Raw genomic sequence first — 23,215 nt, 5'->3', positions numbered from 1 at the left:
GAATAGGTGTTCGCAGAATTAAGCTTTCGACAAAGTGATATAGACCCATTTACCTGTATGTTTGTTATTTTGCTATCATCAGCTCTGTTTCCCTACCTTTGTGTTTTTCAGTCATTTGTGCTGAAAAGTGCTTCACATTTTAAATACACATGAGTTTTTGGATGCCTTTTGGTCAGTGTTATTTTTTTTTTTTTACTGTTTTTGTTTATACTGACTTGGGTAACAGTTTTGTTTTGGTTTCCATAAATAATGAATGCTCTATACTGTATATATAAATATATATATATATATATATATATATATATATATATATATATATATATATATGGATCTAGGATGTTTGATCGAAAGATCCGAATCCATAACCACCGAATACACTTTAATGAAAGCGCTTTCATCGAAAAAGTGCTTTCGTTAAAGCATGTTAATAAAAAAAAAAACACTGCAGGGCTGTGCCCCCCCACACCCCCTACTTTAATATTCTCCCTCCGAGACAGCACTACAGTGGGGAAAAGGGAATTCTCCCTTATCTGCACCGTAGTACGGCCTCAGCAACAGGCATACTTACAAGAAAGCGCTTCTTTGGTGAAAAGTATTTTCGCATAAGTATGCTCGCCCTTAATGGATTTGGACGTATATATAAATATATACACACACACACACACACACACACATATATATATATATATATATATATATGTGTGTGTGTGTGTGTGTGTGTGTGTGTGTGTGTGTGTGTGTGTGTGTGTGTAGAGAGAGATAAAAAGAGATGTGTGTACTTCTAACTGTCTAGACAGTATATAGGTATATGTGTATCTCGGGTATCTGCTGTGATTATATTGCTAACTATAAGACTTTTTTGGAAATTAAACTGCATTTTTTAAAACATGGAGGAGAACTTAGAGGTGTATGTAGTTGCCTCTGAATGGTATAACCATCAGGAGGGATGGTACCAAGCTGACTGGTCCAGGATCCTTTTAGCCCAGCTAAACCACTGAAAGCTTTCTTGGACATCTAGAGAACTGAGCATCAGGATGATAATAAAGTTAAAACTGTTGTTTGTTGGAGCAGTGTCACCATTCAGAAATTTTGAACTAGACTCTTTTTCATAATAAAATGTTAAGATTAGAATTATGTAGCTTAAATCATGTAATTAGTTTATGGTTAAATCCTGAGGGTCACTATATTCTAAATAAAATAGTAGACATATAAGCCACTGATGAATTTATGAGAACTTGTCTTACTTCTTTAAGAAAATATGTGTCAAACAAAAACCTAAGGACAATGAAAGTTTTGTTTGCAGTAGTAGAAACATTGCTATGCCAAGAAACCATGTGCATAGCTAAGCAGGCTGGACTTAGAATAAAAAGTATTAAATGCCAGTAAAAATAAAAAAGTAGCAGCTATAGCGACACACTTATCTAAATGTGATAAAATGGTCATGTAGCTAGAGCTTGTACTACTGGCATCAACACTGTTAAACGTGTGGAAAGTACAACCCAGGAAAGCATGGTGCTAGTGATATTATGCTTATGGAATGTAATATACTATCTCCTAGAATGGTTGAGATTGCAATGAAGGACTAATAATATTATGTTTATGGAATGTGATTTATCATCTCCTAGAATGGTCAAGATTGCAATGAAGGACTAGTGATATTATGTTTATGGAATGTGATTTACCATCTCCTAGAACGGTCAAGATTGCAATCAAGGACTAGTGATATTATGCTTATGGAATGTGATATACCATCTCCAAGAATGGTCGAGATTGCAATCAAGGACTAGTGATATTATGCTTATGGAATGGGATATACCATCTCCTAGAATGGTTGAGATTGCAATCAGGGACTAGTGATGCTATGCTTATGGAATGGGATATACCATCTCCTAGAACAGTCAAGATTGCAATCAAGGACTAGTGATATTATGCTTATGGAATGTGATATACCATCTTCTAGAACGGTCGAGATTGCAATCAAGGAATAGTGATATTATGCTTATGGAATGTGATATACCATCTCCTAGAATGGTCGAGATTGCAATCAAGGACTAGTGATATTATGCTTATGGAATGGGATATACCATCTCCTAGAATGGTCGAGATTGCAATCAAGGACTAGTGATATTATGCTTATGGAATGGGATATACCATCTCCTAGAATGGTCAAGATTGCAATCAAGGACTAGTGATATTATGCTTATGGAATGGGATATACCATCTCCTAGAATGGTCAAGATTGCAATCAAGGACTAGTGATATTATGCTTATGGAATGTGATATACCATCTCCTAGAATGGTCGAGATTGCAATCAAGGATACAAATATTATACTTGTTTCAAATATAAGCATGCCATCCTCCTGTAAGAACCATAACAGCTCACCGTCTAAACTAAGATTCCCATAGTGAAAAGAAAGAAAGGCCATGTAGGTCCTGTCTATAATTATTGGTTTCATGTATCCCCTACAGCTTACCAAAGTAGAATAGGAAATACAGATAACATCTACATGTTAGACTTTAAAAGGTTGTGGTTTAACATCTAAAAACAACCAGACTAACTGCTTCACATGACAGTAACATTATGAGGAGTGATGAGGCACAATTAAATAAGAAAAGTTTACACTGAAATAGTTGACTACAACAACTCAGCCATGGCATGTTACTATTCTCAGAAAATCAATGTTCTTACTTTTCAGCTTGTGTGAAAGGGATGCAACATGTTCATCTGATTATCATTTAAATAACCTGGATATCCAAGCTTCCATTGTCTGCAAATCTAAGCCACAAAAAGAATTTGCAAGCCTAGCAAAATCAGGCATTCTTAGACAGCTTTCTCAACTCCAGTAAAATTAACAATACATTTCAAGACAAGTTCTGATCCTCACTGAAATATTTTGTGAAATCATAGTGACAATCTAAAGATAATTTCCAAGAAGCTACAAAACAGAAAACAAGAAGAAAAATGTAAATATGTTTTGTTTTGAGATAGTTTTGCACATGCACATACATTTTGAAAGTCAATAAAATCTCTGATGCTTTCCAGGTTCTTTCTAGCTTATTTTGGTTTCTAAGTAATATATAAGCTAAGGAGTATGAAAGTTATTCAAAGAATTTCATCCATCTTTCCTGTGACGTTTCTGCTTTTGTGATGTTATGCTATGGTTTTGAGGAAAAAAATAAATGAGCTGATGAAGAAGCAGCCATCTGGAAAAAAAGATTCCTCTTTTCAATCACTTTATCTGATGACTATCAGTTTTACATTTGTCAGTTTGGCAGGATCATGAAGACATTGGCTGAAAAAACTAAAATGGAGCAGCCTGTTGTCTTTACACAAGGGCAGTAAAAGACATGAATCCTGTGTAGTTTGTAAATACCTCTATGAAGACAATAAATCGAATGGAGTTGAATGCTGATGTTCATTATGTTGGCCTAAGAAATTGTTAGTTAATGCATTATGTTACCTATTAGTATTAAGTCCAGACTGTAAGAGGACTTTTACATCTTGCAGATTAGGTTTTAGCACCTCTGCAATGTGACTAATATAAGTTTGTCAGAAAGCAATTACAGTACCTCTTAATTCAAACCAAGTTCTTTTTAATTTGTTAGAAAACAAGTATGAGATGCAATGATAGATAAAGAACCCAAGGCTAGACATTTATGATCCAGATATTGGGAGAAAAGGACTTCATATTCACTCGCTGTTAGGCCTCTTAGAACCAGATTAGTAGACGTGACAGAGAAAGTGTTAAAACAATGAAAATGTCTGGTAGCTTAATGGAACAAGGCCATAGTATCTACCTGAACCTCTGGTGATTTGACTTGGGCTACCATACTGAGCTCTCAATGGTCAGCAGAAAAGACTGTGCTTCCAAAGTCTTTGTTACTTTCCTGAGGAAGAGTATGTAAGATTTTGTACCCCATTTCTGCCATTTGGTGGATGCTGCAAGGATACAGTATAGGAGACATAAAAGTATTCAGGATACTTACAGTGTGACCTTTAGTTCTAAACAACATACAATACAGCAGTAAAAAAGAAAAAAAACACCCATAAATGAAGTCACTTGTTTTATTAAGAAGATTAAGTGCTTTCGTTTTACATTGAATCAGAACTTCTTTAGAACCTAAAAAGATCACTTCCTCTTAAACTTACATATCAATTCAAGGTGGAAGTCTACTGAAAATATGTCACCCAGATTCTAAACCAGTCATAAAAAATGGAATCATAACAACATTTTATCCAACAAAAATTCCAAATAAATAACAACACATAATCTGATATAATTTGCTGCATTTTCCTGTGTAATAATACCTATTTAAATAAACTTCCTAAGAATGTATACACAAACTCATTTGATATAAACAGGTCATTCACCTTTATCGAGAACAATTAATTCTATTCCTGAACATATTTCATATTTGCAAATAAATTCCTATTGTTAAAACACCTACAAAAAATAAAAATGTAAATGTATAAAAATGTATAAAAACTTTTAGCAACTTCATTTATGGGTTGGTATTTTTTAAATTTTATTGCTGTAGTGTAGCAATGGCCACAGCAGCTTACATGTTTTGTTGCACAGCTAGGTTAACGACATAATGCAAAACTCCACTTAATTGCTTACAGAAGGATGATGGTCTGGCCTGTCTGCTGCTGCATCCACATCCACCCCATTGATGAGAACTGTCTATTTGAAGGATCAAATAGATGCATGATTGCCAGTGGTGAAAGGCTGGGACCATTAAGGAAAGCCTGACAGAAAATTGCTAGCCCTTAAAAGTGATGTTAGTTTAGATCAGGAGGTATATTATTTTATTCACAAGGATTATACTGGAATTTTAAAAGTTTCAGATATTTTCATATTATAACAAATATGATATTTTAAAGATCATTTTTATTTAGATTTGTTATGTGCCTTGCACTGCAATTGTACCAACTTCATGCTCATCTTAGTTTGTACAGAAAAACATGATGTGGGCATATGATTGTAAACAGAACAGCTTCCACAATTCAGGACCAACCACGAGTTGCTGAATCAATCTTGCCTTCTTACATTATACTTTTACAAGAATAAAAGTGAAACCATGCTCTGGTAACATCTCCTATGCTGAAATGTCTGATACTGTGCATGTTTGTGGGAGTAAATGGATATGTTCTTGCAAAGCATTACAACTGTGACAGAATTGCCATAAGTCTGCACAGATTGTATAGCTAATGTATTCTATAGGTTGGCTGAATAACTTGTAATGTATTCAGAAGGTGATTTAGGGAACTTATAATTTAATTTATTTGGGGATTTCTATACTAATGCTGCCATGATAATCTTTAAGGCAAATTTCCAAAGATGTGATGAGATGAGTCTTCTTCTGTACTCTATGAATTTGACCTTAGCTTGGAAAAGTGTGAACACCCAATAAAGAAATTCCTCTAGCACCATTAACTGATACTGAGTTTTTAACCTTAGCACAGTTTGGCTTTGGCAAAGAAAGAAATGGAGCACATCTTTCAATGTTATGTTTAGTATTCAAAAGCAAAGGCCTATACTGGTGATGATAAATTATCTGTTTTATTGTGCCAGCAGGAACATCTTCAAGTCTGTAATCAAAGTTTTAATTTGGAGTAATGTTAGGACTGGGAGCCTAGCCAGTGTACTGCTTCCATACAAATATCCTAACTCACAGCCAGCCAATGAGATGGTCCTATATGAAGATGTTGCATATCATCCAGCCAATGTTACAGCCTGCTGCAAAGATTCCGTACCTCATCCAGTTAGTATTATAGTCCCATACAAAGATCCCGAATGTTAATCATGGAACATCTTGATTCTCTGTCTAAGCCTCTAAGCCACTCAAAAAGCTAGTTAAATAAAACAGGGTTGCTTATACTGAGCAAAGAGGAATTTTCTGTTGATGGTGAAAGCATTGTATTGGATTTCTCAGTTAGGTAAAATGTTCATATTTTCTTATACAATAGTGTTTTATTATTTCTTATTTGTTCAGTATTTTATGTGGGACAGCTTTGTAGTCACAGCATGACTTGATAATGAAAATATTTGGAACATGCTTCTCATGAACATTAAAAATGACTTCCCTGGAAAACGATTACCACAAATTAATTTGGATAGCATTTTATTTGAAAGATACAAGAAGTAAACATCAGTCCTCATGATAGTTTTTACCTTTATAATAAGTACTGTATCCTTACTAGGAGTCCTATGGCAGCTTGTGAATGGAATGGGCAGTGATGTAGACAGCTCCCTAAGACAATTTATACTGATAATCTAAGCAGGTCATAGCCTGACTTCTGATGATGCAATTTTAAATGTACGTGAGAAGTTTTTTTTTTTGCAAAATACTACATACTTTTCTGATTTTGTTTAGAAAACTAGGGTAGAGAAACTACAGAGATAACCTGTTTATGTAAGCTGCTCCTGTGTCTTTCTCAGAGCATTTTTTACACTGATTTTGCTGATATTTGCCGTGTTCACTTAATGGCATCAGTGTTGTTTATTGCCTATTAGGTGAAGCCCAAATATACAAAATGAGTTTCTCACATCTGGAGACCAAACCATGGACTGCTTTTCTCTACACTTTAAATCTCAAAGAATCCTTTGTCCTTTAAAATATGATCTCAGTAGCATTTTGTTTAAACAAGCCAGCACCTGCATAGCTTTATTTAACTTTTTATTGTGGTTCTGTGGACTTGTGTTTTACAGCAGTGCCTAAAGGCATAGTTAATTGCTTTATACTTGTATGCATATCTGTGCATGGCTGATCCAGAATACAGCTGAAAAGTTGATATTTTCTTAAGGATAAATCATTTATTTAATTAAACATACATTTGTCAATGACAAATGTTCACTACTTACATGACCGTTGGACCAGGTCATGTTTGTACACATTTTAAAGTTTCCATACTCCAGACTCTATAAAATACAAGGACTCATTTTCAGATACATCTGTATAGTACAGAATTTAACACCATGTTTACACAGGGCTTGAATAGTAGAAAACAATACCCTGTTTTCTGTGACAACCTGTATTTTTATTCCCAAATCCCAACAGACTTATCAAAATCTGTTGCTATAAATATATACAGGTGCAATTTGTTGACTTATTTCTGAAACATGATTTCATGGCCCGTTAATGTAAGTGGTGGGGATGCAGATAATTTCAGATGATGTGAACAGGAAGGGGTACAACAAAGGTATGTAATATTAGTAGCACTAGTATCAAGTCCTTGCAGCTGTAGCATTACAAATTAACATTAAACAGACAAGTACTTCTTCATAAATTAAGTTTGACTTTGCATACAAAGTTTTCAACAGTCATTTAATACAGTTGTCATTAAGGTTTACTATCATTAGTTCGAATGGCAAAACATTTGACATTCGAAATAATGAAAACTAAAAATAAAACCAAACATTTCGAGCTTACACAATGTCACCCCAAAAGATCGATACATTTGAGTCGACATTGTTGCCGAAAATGTGACGTGATAGCCCTATAGGAGCTGATGAAAGTCAAAATCCTATATGACATATCACATTTTTGCAGGGGGGGCACGACCCCTTGCATCCCTCTGTGGGGGCTGTGCCCCCCACACCCCCTGCTACTAATATATTCCAACTCTGAGATCACGCTACATTTGGGATATGGATGAATTTCCAATCCCCACTGTACTGTGATCTCGTACATATAGTCGAACACACATGAGAATGCACTACTGCATTCGCATAAGTGTCTTTGGCTATCCAATACACTTGTCATTTTGCGAACGACATTCTGATGTTCAGCAGCATGTCGTTCGCACAAATGATAGTAAACCTTGTCATTAATACTGCAATAGTAGAATGATATTTAGTAACAATAAATAGGAAAAAATTATTTAGCAAACATAAAAAATGTAAGCCTTTTTAAGAATGTAGAATGTTTGTAAGCAAACAATGAGGAAAATGCGGTATACTGATGTGTTCTTTTTTAGTACCCCACTTTTCTATGTAACTGTCTCGACTGATTTAATGAATAACGGTAGGTAAAACATTCTTCTTTTGAGTAAACATTGGTTTATTATTACTAATGCAAATGCAAAATGACATTTCATTCAATGTGCAAGGAGTGCTGTATCATACGCAATACAAGACTTTGACTGGGTCACTAAGCCTATTAGATTTATGAATCTTCTTAGCCATGTCTGCACTGATGGTCCTAGCTAGTTACTTCTAAAGGAGAACAGAGCTGGCAAAGATGCATGTAAAGTTCAGATCTCTGATGGCCTAAGTACAGTCAGACTCTTTTCTTTGTGATTTACTGACTGAACCAGAAGCATTTGCCAGTAAAACTATCTTACATGCCTTCAAAAGTGCTTAATGAAGAAAAGATTCATGTGAGTTCATGTGAGTTCATGTGAGTTCATGTGACTTCTCCAGTTCCATAGGCAAGGCTGCAATGCAGAAGACTGATATTCCTACACATTTTTGAAATATTGCTATAAAAGTGATTCTACAGGGAAAAAACAATCAGGAAGTATTCCTTCTATACTTAACTTATCCTTATGTTTCACATTCATGCCAAATATAGAACGTGATGAGCAGTTTGGTGATTGTAACCACTTTATTTTGTCTTCAAAACATGGATGCCAAGAAATCTCCTCAAGAGCAAAGCTGGAGAGGTGAATCTTGGCATCCATGTTGAGGATACATAATTACGGGTTACGATCTGCTGACCCACTCAAAACTCTTTGTAGTGCATGGAGATTTAGCTTCTGCATGTATTGCAATTTATCCAAACGTATGATTAAAAAAAATGTGATGTATTGTTCCAGCTTTGAAAGCCAGTAAAGCAGTGGGGGAGTGTTTGATGTCTTACACATTCTCCGTCTAAGGGAAGCAATTTAATTCAAAATATTTTGCCTACTTCAGCTTACAGGAGGCAGCAATGGGAGATGAAAGAATGTTATTTCATGCCTTGCTGCTGCTGTTTTTTGGTCAGTGCTCTCTGCTTTAGTGCAGACTTGACCTTAAGAACACTTAGAGGGGTGCTTAACAACTGTTAAGTGCTGAACCAGGATATACTTTTACTGTTTTTTGAGCATAATCAGGGCACTCCTACCCATAGTGAATTGTTTTGCATCTATGGTATGGATTCATAATAATTCATTGATTCAACTAATACTGTACCAGAAATAATTACAAAAGTCAGAAATAATTTAAGTTTTCACCATAATATAACAATAACAACAACAAAAAGGAAAGGTTTTTGCAAGGGGTAAACCCCCCCATTTCCCCACCACTTTTATAAATATGTGAAGTCCAAGATCATGCTAATGGGACTCTTCCTCAGTTCTTACAGTTGCAAATCTCCTCAAAACACTGTATGCTATTTGATATAAACTTTCAAGTATACAGTCTCTAGGTAAAAGCTCATCAGATTCGTTATACAACAATGTGTAGCTTCAGTGATATATTTTATGCAGCTAAATGCTGCATTAGATTTTTTTGCTTAGGACTTTGGCAGAGTGTTGTTGACTTTTAAGTGTAACATTACCAGCTGGAGAATTAGACGTTTGCAGGGAGATGCTAAGTTCAAATATTTAACTGTTTCTTCTGTGCCCTGTTATTTATGGAACTAATGCCATTAATTGCTCAGTCCCATCTTTAAACTGCTAAAAGGAAGGTTCCTGTTAAAATAATTCAGTTGATTTCTTCAAACTGTATCAGTTTCTGACAGTTGGTGCTACTACCAAATCCTGAAACATAATCAAGAATGAATATAAGCAAAGATTGAAAGAAATATTCTTGGACATCTCCACAGTGTACACTACAGAATGCCAAAAATGTTTGCATGTTCCTTCTGCATCGTTTCTATGTTCCAGGTATGATAAACACAATGCAACTTTAAATCTTCTCTTACTATTGTATTTGCTTGTTCATAGGAGGAGGAGGAGGAGGTGAGAATACAGAAATATTTTAAAAATGTTCAGCTCTGGACATAGAAGTTTGAATGACTTATAATACCAGAAAATCTTTCTAAAGTACCCTTTGGTGCAAAATGTTTTTTTCTTGAAGTTGGTGGTACCATGATAATGTAGTCAGAGTTGTACAACTCACCATTCCGGTATTTATTGTGCATATTGGCTGCATCCTACTAATCTTTGCAACTGGCTATTTTTGGGAGGGGGAGGAATTTCTGTTTCCAAACAACGTATTCATCCCACAGCTCTAATTTTTGTTTTAGAGCAAACCTGACTGACTCAACAAACCGAATGAAGTAATCACACACACCATCTGCATTACATGTATTTCTTATCAGTCAAACATGTAGTTGTGTTGTTTCTGAGAAAAGAACAGTTATGTAAGTAAACTTACCATAACAACAGATGCTCCAGTGATCACTGCTGCAGTAGCCTAAGCTACATGGGTTATATCCTGCTACAGATATAACAGTCGGCCAGTTTCCAAAGAACACAGGGTACCTTTCACACACCCATACCATTAGTCATCTCAAGCTGAGCTGAGTAAAACTCAGCTTTGGGTGCAAGCACCTTCAGCACTTTCATATCAACAGAGAAAGAGGCTAAAGCCCTGAGAGGACAATGCCAGGAATATAACAATAAATGCTCACACCTTGGCATAAAAAACATCCAAAAAACAAAGGGAATGGAGGGAGAAAAGAGGAAATGGCTATTACAGCAGTGGTCATTTGAATATGTATTCTTATTATAAGTTTACTTACACAACTGTATTAAGTTCTTTACTCAGTTAAATGTCATAGTTGTACATTCATCAACAGCCATGCATGTCTGTCACAGGTTTTCTCTCATACATTCTTTTCATCTCTTTGCTGAACATCCTTATTTTCTCTTGACTTTATCCTGTTTTTCCTAAAGCTTCTTCACTAGATTGTCTTCTGCTTTCCTGCACATGTGCCAAACCACCATAATCTTTTATCTTTGATTTTCTCTGCAATTAGAACTACTTGGGCTTTTGCCCTGCTATCCTCATTTCTTTGTCAGTCCCACAGTGTGTCAGCTACTCTGTCTTAACTGCCAGGTTTCTGTACCATACAGCGCTGTTCACATCACTGTTAGGTTTCTATACCATACAGCGCTGTTCACATCACTGTTAGGTTTCTGTACCATACAGCGCTGTTCACATCACTGTTAGGTTTCTGTACCATACAGCGCTGTTCACATCACTGTTAGGTTTCTGTACCATACAGCGCTGTTCACATCACTGTTAGGTTTCTGTACCATACAGCTGTTCACATCACTGTTAGGTCTCTGTACCATACAGCGCTGTTCACATCACTGTTAGGTTTCTGTACCATACAGCGCTGTTCACATCACTGTTGTGTACACTTTGCTTTTCAGCTTCCTTGGCATTCTTCTGTCACACACTACTCCTAACACTCTATACCACTTAGCTGAAGCCACACTGATTCTAGCTTTGACCTCCTCATTCATACTTCCCTTCTCCTCAGCCAACCCTTCTAGATGCGTGAAGCTATTAATCTGTTCCACTGTTTTCCCTTCTATCTGAATTTTCAGCTTCTTCAGATTTCCCTTTGGCTATCATTACAACTGTCTTATCTGTACTCAGTTTCAGCCCCTGTGCCTTCAGTTTTACATTCTGTTCCTCTATCATTTGCTGAAGTTCTTGTTCAGAGTCTGCCTGCAATGCCACCTCATTTGCATACAGCAGCTTTGTTGATGCTATCCCCCCAACCTGTTAGCTAATGTGTTTCATCACCAGTATGAGATGCAGTGGGCTCAGATTTGAACCCTGATGTACACTCACTCTCTGTGGGAATTCCTCTGTGAGTCTGAACTCATACTTGTGCCTTATGGCCTTCTACATTGCATGCATTAAACATCTACCAATATTTGTGGGACTTTAAACCAGTAAAGGACTGCCCAAATCAGTTTTCATGGGACCTTGTTATATGCTTTTTATAAGTCTAACAATGCCCAGTTGGACTCTTTCCTCATCTCTAATTTCTTCTTAACTATCTGTTTCACTGCAAACATCAGGTCAGTTGTTTTGCATCCTGATCTGAATCTGAACTGCTCATCTCCCATTTTACTTTCTACTACTCTGTGTTTTTATCATTCAGCCTCTCATAACTTTCATGTAGTGTGCCGGGAGTTTGATTCATCTGTGCCACCCACACTTGTAAATGTCCCCTTTGTTCTTATACACTGGCAGTGCAATGTCTATTCTCCAGTCATCTAGGTTAGTCCTTTCTCTCCATATTGTTGTGATTATGATTATGAGGGTGGGAGGCTGGCGTAATGGTTAAGGTGCTTACCTTAAAAACACAAAGTGCAGGGTTTGATTCTCACATGGGGTAATTGGCTAGGTTTAAAATGGCCCATGAGGACAGCTAGCCTTGTATTAATCTATGAATCAATCCTTTGGAGCTATTTATCCCCTAACTCACCAAACTTCTTGATCATATATTTTGTGACCTCATCCGGATTTGGTGCTTTCTTTGGCTTTAATTTTTTTGGTTCTGCTCTTACTACTTCTAGAGTGGGTTTGTCTTCTCCTTCTCCTTCTTCTTCTTCTTTCACTCTAGGTGTGTTTGGGACAGCACAGAATCTGTGGGGGCTTCTTATTTAGATGCTGCTAGAGGTACTCCTTCCATCTGCCTTTGATGTCTTGTATGCTCGTGAGCAGGTTGTTCTGGCAGCCCATATGAAAGATGCTCAATGACTACATTTTTTATCTTTCTGCCCTTGCCTCGAACCTGCCTTGAACTTGACAGAGTTTCATTGTGCCATCTGCTATGTCACTTTCAAATGCTGGTAGACTGCATCTGATGCCTAGTTCTCTGCTTTTTTCAACCACTCATTTAGCTCACTGTTTGTTATCCAACCAGTATTGGTTCTTAGCCAGGTACTTCCTTTCTGTCTCCCACTTTTTTTGCACTCCTTCTTTGTCTGATGACTTCCAGGACTTTTGCATTCTACCATCAGTTCCTTACGTATCTTATTTGCATATCTGGCTCGGCTACATATCGGTTCTATTTTTCTCACATATGCTGTTTTGAGGCATTACCGATCTTCTTTTTCTTCTTCAACTCTGCCTATTTCCTCTTCTTCCTGAGGTGATAGATACCTGGATATTTCCTTGAACTCTTTTTCTTTCTCTCCAGTCAACATCCAAGACTTCAGACTACTCTCTGTTGTCCTTAGAGCCTTCCCTGACCACTGCTTCCACCTGACTGGGGAAACCAGTGGTTTATGCTGTGGGCCGACTGTTTCACTGGGATGACTTTGCAATCACTGATTCTACCTCAGTGCTCTCTCCTTACTAGGAGGCAGTCTACAAGAGTTGTATATAGGCTGAGCTTGTATGTGATCAAGTGATTATCTCTCTTTTGTGTTGTCCACCATCAAGCCATTTGTGAAACAAAAGTTTAGAATGGCATCTCCTTCTATACTCCTACTGCCCCATCCACATGGACACAGGCAGTTCTTATATCCTGTCTGTCCTGATATGTGCATTCAGGTCCCCAATTAGAAACACAAACTCATGTTGTCTTGCTTTATGTAGCAGGTTATGCAACTACTATCTGAACTCATTGTTTCCCTTGCTATCACAAGCCTGCTGCAAGCACAGGCTGAGGTTGTGAATACTGCCCTATCCTTATTGCCATGAGTCTGTCACTAATTCTGAGGACATCTCTCACTGTCTTCTGAAGCCTCTCCCTCAGAATTACACCACCATTTCCAGTCTTTCCTCCTCCTCCTGGATACAGAGGGATGTACTGCCCCCTGCTTACTATCATGTTATCCACTTCCAAGCTGCATCCTGTCACTGAACCTGTATTGAGTGTCACAATCCTTACTTCATGTTTGGCAGGTTGATTGAATTTACACCCAGCTTTTGCTCAACAGAGCCATCCCAGGTAACCTAAGGCAGGAAACAGGACACCTGCCAGTCAGAAGATTTTTGACCTAGGGCTGCTGGGCTTTATGACAGCACACACTGCCAGTATTGAAACATGAACCTGTCTTGCCATTAGCATGGGTCCCTGCAATAGTTTAGGGTATGTTAGTTCCTCATTCCTCTTATCCCTGGCAAATACCCATCATTCAATGTAACTCAATCACCCAAAGGCAATTTTTACACCATCCAGTGGCTAGCCTTGACCCACAGGGTACTCGGTGATCCATATTCTCCTGTGTACAGGAAACTGTGGACCATAGTTGATGCACAAAAAGGTTAGTCTATACATGCCCCCACATAGGCACCATCTAGAGTCTCTGCTGCTGCCCACAACTCCATTCTTGGGGGAGTTCGAGGTGGAAACACTCAACATGTTTTTGTGAGGTCTGAGAAACCAGCAGAGACACCAAAAACTCTACACAGACATTAGCTGGATGTCTGAACAAATCCTTGTACCTTGTGGGCTAAGACCTTAACCATTATGCTAACTGTCCATAGCATAAGTTATAGGAGTAGATTACCATAACTTAGCATGACTGGGGGGATGAGGAAGGATGAGTGCCCAGGAGGCCCTATAGAATGGTTCTTGCAAAGCCTGTTCTAGATATGGAGAAGGAAACTAGTTTGCAGTGCTTTGTAAAACTTGCACAGAGGACCAAGTTATTACTTATAGAATGCCTCTAGAATCCATCATTTTCCAAAAAGCCACAGATGTTGCTGAGTCCCAGATAGAATGAGCATTGATCATGCCTGGAATTTTGTTTTGTTGGGTATAAGAAAAAAATATTCATTAAACAACCATTTGAAGTACTCTGTTTTGACACAGGTTGTTCTTTTTTCTTATCTTCACAAGAAATGAACAACTGGTCAGAAGTTCTAAAAGATTTTTTTTTCTGTCAAGATAGCACTTGAGTAGTCTGTGACATCAAAAGTAAAGCGTATCCTATCTCCTTAATTTTTTGTTTCTGAAAAGAAGACAGGGAGATGGATAGCTGAGCTTAAGGTAAACTCGAATACCACTTTAGTTATAAAGGAAGGATTCGTTCCTAAGAAAACTTCATATATTTTTCTTTCAGAGGTAAAAACAAATAGTACACCTGTTTCTCAGTTATAAATGAAGGATTAGTTCTTAAAAAACTTCACATACTTTTCTTGCAAAGGTAGGAGCAATTAGTACGACTGATTCTCAGTTATAAATGAAGGATTAGTTCTTAAAAAAACTCCACATACTTTTCTTGCAGAAGTAAAAGCAATTAGTATGACTGTTTCCCTTTTTAAGAAATTTAAGTCAGTCTGATGAGCTGGTTCAAATGGAGCGAGAGTTAGGTTTTCTAACACAAAATTAAGATCCCAAATAGGAGCAACCTAGAGGTGGGGTCCATAGGCAGACATGCTAAAGTGGTTAACGCATGAACTTTGACTGAGAATTAACAACTCAAAACCACAGAAATATTAGCCCCAAATGGGTGCTGATTCTTTTAATGAAGCCAACTAGGAAAACCTTTTCTATTTGCTAATATGTGATTATATTCTAAATGGCCTTCTTGTCTATATCAATGCATCTGTACTTCCTCAGGAAGAAAAGGTACCTAAAGGTATTAAAATTGTAGCTTCCAGGTAGATGGTTGTAGTTGTCTGGGGGTCAGAATGTATCACACAAACTTAGCCTTGTATGAGTTCATCCATTCTATAAGGAAACCTGCGGTAATTGTCCCGGTCCATTTCCAAAAGAAGGGAGGACCACTGCTACCTGGTCCAGAAGGGAGTCACCACAACTATCTTTGTAGAGTCCTTCTAAATCTTTACAATGACACTGTATATTAGAGAAAAGGGTGGAGATGTATATGGGAATATTCTATTCCAAGGAAAGAAAATACACTTAACTTCCAGGCCTTCTTGCATGTAGTCCTAGAGCCAGATTTTGCAACTGGTTGTTGTGAAAGGAGAAAATAGATCTGTTTGAGGTGTTCTCCACAGATGGATCATTTCTTGGAATAGTCCCTGATTCAGTTTCCATTCATGTAGATCTGTCCTGGTACAACTCAGCTTGTCTGCCTCAAAACATTGCTCTGACAGTATATAAGTTGCCTGTAGAGTGAGACTATGCTGAAAAGCTATATCTTAGGCTATCATGGCTAGTCTGTACAGAGGATAACATATGGATCTCCCTGCTTGTTTATGTACTACATTACTGTGGTGTTGTCTGTAAACCCTTGAAGAGATCCCAGGAATCACAGATGGCTGAGGTAATCAAGAACATGTATAAAAGATAACATCTCATTTATGTGCTTTGTTCTGTTTTTCCCCCAAATCCCTGCACATTTATTCCCTTCAACACTGCTCTCCAAACAAAGCCTGAGGTATTTGCTGTGACTGACTGTGCTGTAGTAGAAAGGGAGAATGGGAGAGTGTCATAGATGCCATGAGACCCAGAATCTTGAGCAATTCCCTTGCTGGGACAGAAGTCAGAACAGAATGTTCAACTGCATCCAACTGCAGACTCCCTAACTCACTGAACATTTACTAAAGAAAAAAAAAACAATATAATATCATTGCATATGTAATAAAATAGCATTTCTCATGACATTCATCCATTTTGTCTTATTTTTCAGGCCTACTTACTTACAGAAAACACTTGTTTTTAGATTAAGCCAAGTGTATTGATCCAGACATTCATCTATACAAAAATAAGAGAAAACATCTCAGCTCTACATATAATATTATCAGTGCACTTTCACACTCCATCCCCTCAACAGCCCAAGATTATAGCAAATTAACTTAAACTTGCTTTTGTTCAACCTTTCTTCTCTTTTTACATTGTAATGCCTATATTTCTTAAAACTAAAAAGACATACTTCTTTACTTTAATTACTTTATCGCATAAAACAATCCCAATGAAAAAACTCACCCCCACAATTAAAATATCCTTGACTACATACTACACAAATCTGCTTTAATATATAACATGCAGTTTATATCATGAAACGTTTTATACAAATACTGTTAAGAACAAGAATTGTTTTGCTTATAGTTACTTTTTTTGTTTTATTATCCTTCTGAACATTAATGACATAAAATGGGTATATGCTTTACAGTCCACCCGCAGGTTTAGTAAGGTTAACAAAAGCTCAATCTTTCTCAGCCACTTTTTCTTGTAAATCCATACTTCACAAACATGATTGTTGCTTTGTAATCTCATATTTATTCAATAATTTCAGTGTTTCTGGTATTTCTTTCCTGTTCATTTCCATCTCCTAACACCAGACTCTGGTTCAAGTCCAAGGCACTCTCAGTTCTAGTAATCTGTCTCTTGTACCTTAGCTTAAGCTTGAACTGATTTTTGAGGAACAGCTGCAGTATTCCTCCCAGTCAGCATTTTCTCTTCACCTTTCTAGTTGATTATTTTATTTCTTCTTTGCTGGCATACAGGTAGCATATTTACTAGACAGTCACTGAATTTTACTCAAGCTGGCATAACTACTACGTCTTATGTCTCAGTTCCTTTTTTCACACTTGGAAAGCTAAAATTAAGTTGTGTATCAGTATATAGCTATCTTAGAAGTCCCTGTTCATTTTTCTTTTTAAGGAAAGCTGTGGAAGGAGAATCAAATCCCTTGGCAAACTTGGAAAAAGGAGGGCTAAAAACACTAAGTGATCCTTTGAGTCTGCTTCCTCTCTCTTATCATACTTTTTAATGACATCTGCAGCAGAATGGTCAAAAGATAGTTTTATATCTAAAGGAAAATTTATAATTTAATTTTTGACATCCTCTTGGGTTTTTTTGAGAATGAAGCCAGGAAAACCTCTTCATAACAGTTCCAGAGGCAGCAGCTCAGGAGGTGGCATTGGCACAATCATATGCACATTTCAAACAATAGGCAGTCTTATTTTTGTGACTAAAAAGGAAGAACCTTGGAATCTGTAGGTTCTTGGGGAAGTCTGGCAGCAATAGTCAGCAAAGCAGGTAAGCTGTAAAAGAGTAACATTTTCATATTAAAATACAGTAAAAAAGTACTTTAAACACTTACCCCAGTCCCAAAAGTAAAATAAAACAACTTTTACAACAGAAAGTATTAAGCTGATTTTAACAACTTATTGACACAAGAGTAAAAAAAGTAGCACTCACGATTAAAATTATGTAAAAGTGATATGCCAGTCATTAAAGTACTTTCTTCAAGCTTAATTAATTTACTTTTACAGAAAAAAAAAGTTTTCTCTCATAAAAAAGTGAAGTAGAAATGTATAACCAACCCAAAGGGTAAAAGGTCACACAGACAAACCACTCCGTAAAAATTGCAAGAAAAACACAGATAAGCTAGAGTTTTCACTGTGTGATACATTAATGTCCCTGTCATGAAAACCCATGGAATATATGCAAATGACACGTTAAGGCCATCAAATCTTTCAGCTAAACTTCTTCTGAATGCCCATGACTTTTTTAGGTTTTAAGTCTTTGTGGATACATTCATGTCAATAAAGTCAAACCCCACTAGTTGTATACATGCACGCTTTAGCCTTTTAATTGAGCTCATCAGCATGGCATAAATGGATTGTTTGGCTATACTTTAGAAACGCAGCATCTTTAAAGCCAGCTGATGCCCATAAACATTAAGGTGCCTGCAAAATATCCCAACTAATGTCCAAATTTAATGTTTAATTTTTTTATGGATACACTCAGACCAATAAAGACAAACTCTACTACTTATGGACATGCATGTTTTGGCCTTTTTAGCATAGCATACGTCTATGGTTTGGCTATACTTTAGAAACATATGGTCTTTAAACCCAGCTGATGCCCATAAAAATTAAGATGCATGCAAAATATTCCAACTAACACCCAAACCAAAGGGTATAAAAGTCACACAAACCATTCAAAAAACATTACAGAAAGTGTACGTTATCACACAGTAAAAACTCTACCTTGGTTGGGTTTTTCTTGTAGTTTTTACTGAATGGTTAAAGAAGGATATAGAAGAGATGATAAAAGGGCTGAGTATGAAAGGAAATACACTAATCATATGTATTGTAACGTTATTAGGAAAAAATCTAAAATGAGAACATGGAAGGATAAGTCATCATTAATACAGAAGGATATTGTTCAATTAGTAGACTTACTCAGGGGGAATGAAGAGAAAGTTTTAAGATGTAATTCCATAAGACAATTAATAGGTAGTAACCATGGTTCCCAATTGTTAGAAAAAAGTGTTCAGATGATAAATTGATTTGGAAATAATACTACAGATATGGCCAGGTAAGATAAGGAACACATTAAAATGATAAAGATGATAACTTGGCATAAAAGCAAATGTGATTATAGTAAGGACTCTACACAATATATAGAGTTTGGAGTTCTTTCAGTTATAATACAAGAATAATGAAACAAGTTTTTTCAGTGAAGTGAAAAGGAATAAATAAGTAATAAGTTATAATGTGAACCTATATCTATGTCAAGCAAAGTTCCTCATTAGCACTCTTCAAGAAAAATCTTGATGAGTGGATGGGAAATAGGAAATACACCCTGGAGATCACTTCTGTTGTTCTGCTCAACAGGGACACAGGAAATTAACTTTCTTGGGTGGCATAAGCCAGGGAACCTTGTTGGCTAGGCTTACTTAGGCCCTTGGGCTGACAGCCTAGTACCTACCTATGAACCTATGAACCTATGAATATAATAAATTATACTGTTGTAATATGTATAGCAGTCATATAGTTAGGTGGGGTGTGGGGGGCACAGCCCCCCACCTAGTTTGGTTTTATATTATATTTCATTGAAATCTTCAAAACAATACATTTTAAACCAGTGGTGCACAACGTCCAGCCCACAGGCTAAATCCGGCTCGCCACATAATGCCATCTGGCCCCCAGAGAGTAACAAAACCATTTTTAAAAAAGTGAAAAAATACTATGCCTTACTCCAGTCATGCAAACTTTCCAGCACATGCTTGCTTAACCTAATTGACTGCAGTTGCGCACACCTCTAATTTTAGTCGTGTAAGTAACTATTCTTTCTTGTTTATAACTTGTAGTCTGTAAACAGTAGTAACTTTCTGCAGGAGTTTGTAATAAGTCATGGGTGCAAACCAGAATAAAGTTAAATGCAAATTTGATATAGAAAACAGGCAATTTCATGACTATTGTCTTAAGTAAAAATGCCAGTCACCTGTACCTATTGTTAACTCATAATGACTTACTATGTTTTGAGGTTGCCCACAGTGCATTAAGAATTCATGTAGTGGCCCTCCCCACAAAATAGTTGTGCACCACTGTTTAAAACCATAGACATGCATACTTACAACACCAATGACTAATTCTTTCCAGAAAGCAATATATACCCAAACTAACCCCCTCTAACTATATATACTAAATCCAGGATTGCACTAGAGTAGGGAAAAGGGCATATACCTTTTACTTGCCTTACAGTACTCTACACAGTGCCAGTACTTCACTTCAGTAAAATGAGATTCAGTAATTTGAGCTTTCAGCGATTTGATCAGGGTAAATTGAAATTTAGTGAAATGAGCTTTCAATGAAACAAAATAGACCCATATATGTGTGTGTGTGTGTGTGTGTGTGTGTGTGTGTGTGTGTGTGTGTATATGTATATATATATATATATATATATATATATATATATATATATATATATATATATATAGATACACAGATATATATATATATATATATATATATATATATATATATATATACAGGTTTACTATTAAAATATCGATGTCAAAATGTACGCCTATGAATTATTCGAACTACAGATATTCAAATTGTTCATATGAGTACATTCTAAATGTTTGAACATTATATTTGTGAATGCCCTGTGCATTCGCAAATATAAATGTTTGAAGGGATGTACAGAGATTGCAGTACAGTGTGGTTAGGGAAATACATCAATTTCCTAACTGTAGTGTGATCTCAGAGTTTGAATAAATAGTTGGGGGGGGGGTGTAGTAGTTCAGGATTTACGGCAAGGGTGGCATTGTTGTTAATTGCTGTGAAATGTCAAATTTGACAATTTCAGCAATTACTGCAGATTTATGACTAACTGAACAGTCATAAATCTGCAGATTCTACATTAATTGTCGGCATTAAGGTATGAAATTTATTTTGAATTTCATAATTTTAATAATAAACCATATATATATATATATATATATATATATATATATATATATATATATATATATATATATATATGTATGATACATTTTTAGGTATTACTGAAATGGGATGAACTCAAAATTCTGTTTCCTCAGTAACCTTCATCTTGGGGCTCATACAGGTATTGCTACTGTATGTAGTAATATACTCCACAAAGTTTTTATTTATTTATTTACATTATCTATAGTTCTACATACAAGCAAGTTTCTATAGAGATGCACACTGTGTGGTGTGTACATATGTACACTTTCAAACATGCTTACTATCTTTTAGATGCAATTTTTGCATTGTTTTAGATTGCAAAGAGCTTGTGTACATATTAAACTATGGAAATATCAGTACATATCCATATCAATTGTTTTTCATCTGTTCCCTTTCCACATTGGGAGTCACAGATTATCAGTCATAATAGTAGTAGATATGCATTCCACACTGCCATCTTTCAAAGGTTGAGAATTATAACAACTTTCACAAAATGAATATCTTATAAATGTCAGCTATTTGAAGTTCTTAATTTCAGAAATACATTTTTCATTTATACATGTGCAGTCTAAATGAACTTATCATCATAAACTCTCTTCAAGCATGTCCCAGACCACAAGTCGAGTAAATATATAAGATATAAAAATATATAAAGATATAAAATACATAAGATTTTATATATATATATATATATATATATATATATATATGGATTAGTATCACTTCAGTGAAAGACCATTTCACTGACACCAAATCACCTTTCACTGAAAGTACATTTCAACTAAAACTCATTTCACTGACAAGTAGTACTTTAAGGCAAGTCAAATGTATATGTCTTTTTCTCCACTGTAGTGCAATCCTGCTGTTAGTATATATAGTTAGGGTGTGTGTGTTGGGCACAGCCCCCCACATTGGGGGTGTGGGGGTGTAGCCACCCACTTAATTTGGTTTTCTGTTGTCTGGTTTTGTTTTACATTATTTGGTAAAACCCAACTAGGTGGAAGGCTACGCCTACCACACCCCCCAATGTGGTTACTGTGATTTTAAATGGAAGAACGTTAATGAGATTCTTAATTACTTACGTTTTATAAATAAGGAAACTTTTGTATTGGTTTCAACTGTTTCTGAAGAAGTCAGCTGATTGAGCTGACAAAAAGCACTTAAAACTCTTTTGGTAATAAACGTGTTACTTGGACCGTTGGTTGTTTCCGAACCTGTTTTTTGTATATGACTTTCCAAAAGATTACATACATATTTCATTGCAATTTCAGGTTGTCATGCCTAAAGATGATCATCACTACAAAAGTAAATTTTTCCAGGCACAGAATGCTATCCTGCTGCAGGACCTCTGTAAGCATGGACATCAGATACTCCAGCATGAGAGAAAGATCTGACTGGGGCTTCCATGTTCATATCTGCTGGGATCTAATGGAAGACTTTAATTTTGTGGGTGGTCAAAATTGGACCTATAAACAGGTGTGAAGAGGCATCACTGAGATGACCGCACAGGCATGCAATAATCCAGTCCACATGGCATATGAGCAGAAGGCACATTTGAAGGTCTGCTGACAAACTCATTACTAGTAGACATAAAGGCGGTCCTCGCATCTCTGTCTGTGAATCCAGACAGTTGAGGGATCCATGGTGGAGTGCCAGCTGTAGCTACTGAGTTGGATACGACACTAAAAATATCCATTGGTGACAACTCGGGTCTAATTGGTTTTAGAGAAATTGAACACTTAACAGACTTGCATAATAAGCAGATGATGGAAGCAGTGTAATAGGAGCTGCCAGTTCATAAAAAAAAAAATTGAAGCCAATGACTCTGACTGGCTTTGTTTTCCTGCACTTTGCTGTGCAGGTATGACGCACTTGTCTCAGATATTAGAGTACCTGCTGGGGGGGGGTTGCCTGTTATTGCCTGACTGATAGGTTGTTCAGTATTGTAACGGGAACTATTAGTTGCTTAAAAAGTATTTAAAAGCTCAAGACTGTAAGTAGTCGAGATGAACAGTCATCTTTGTCATGTTAGCATGACAGCGTGAGGATAAGAGTCTCACTCTGTGAACTTTTTTTATCTGATTACTAATTAGCCAACAGGGTTGGTCAT

This window comes from Protopterus annectens, chromosome 8.part1, assembly GCF_019279795.1.
Source record: "Protopterus annectens isolate FY-2018-M chromosome 8.part1, PAN1.0, whole genome shotgun sequence".
NCBI classification, from domain to species: Eukaryota; Metazoa; Chordata; order Ceratodontiformes; family Protopteridae; genus Protopterus; species Protopterus annectens.
The sequence above is the reverse complement of the archived record's forward strand: the minus strand, read 5'-3'. Positions refer to the sequence as shown.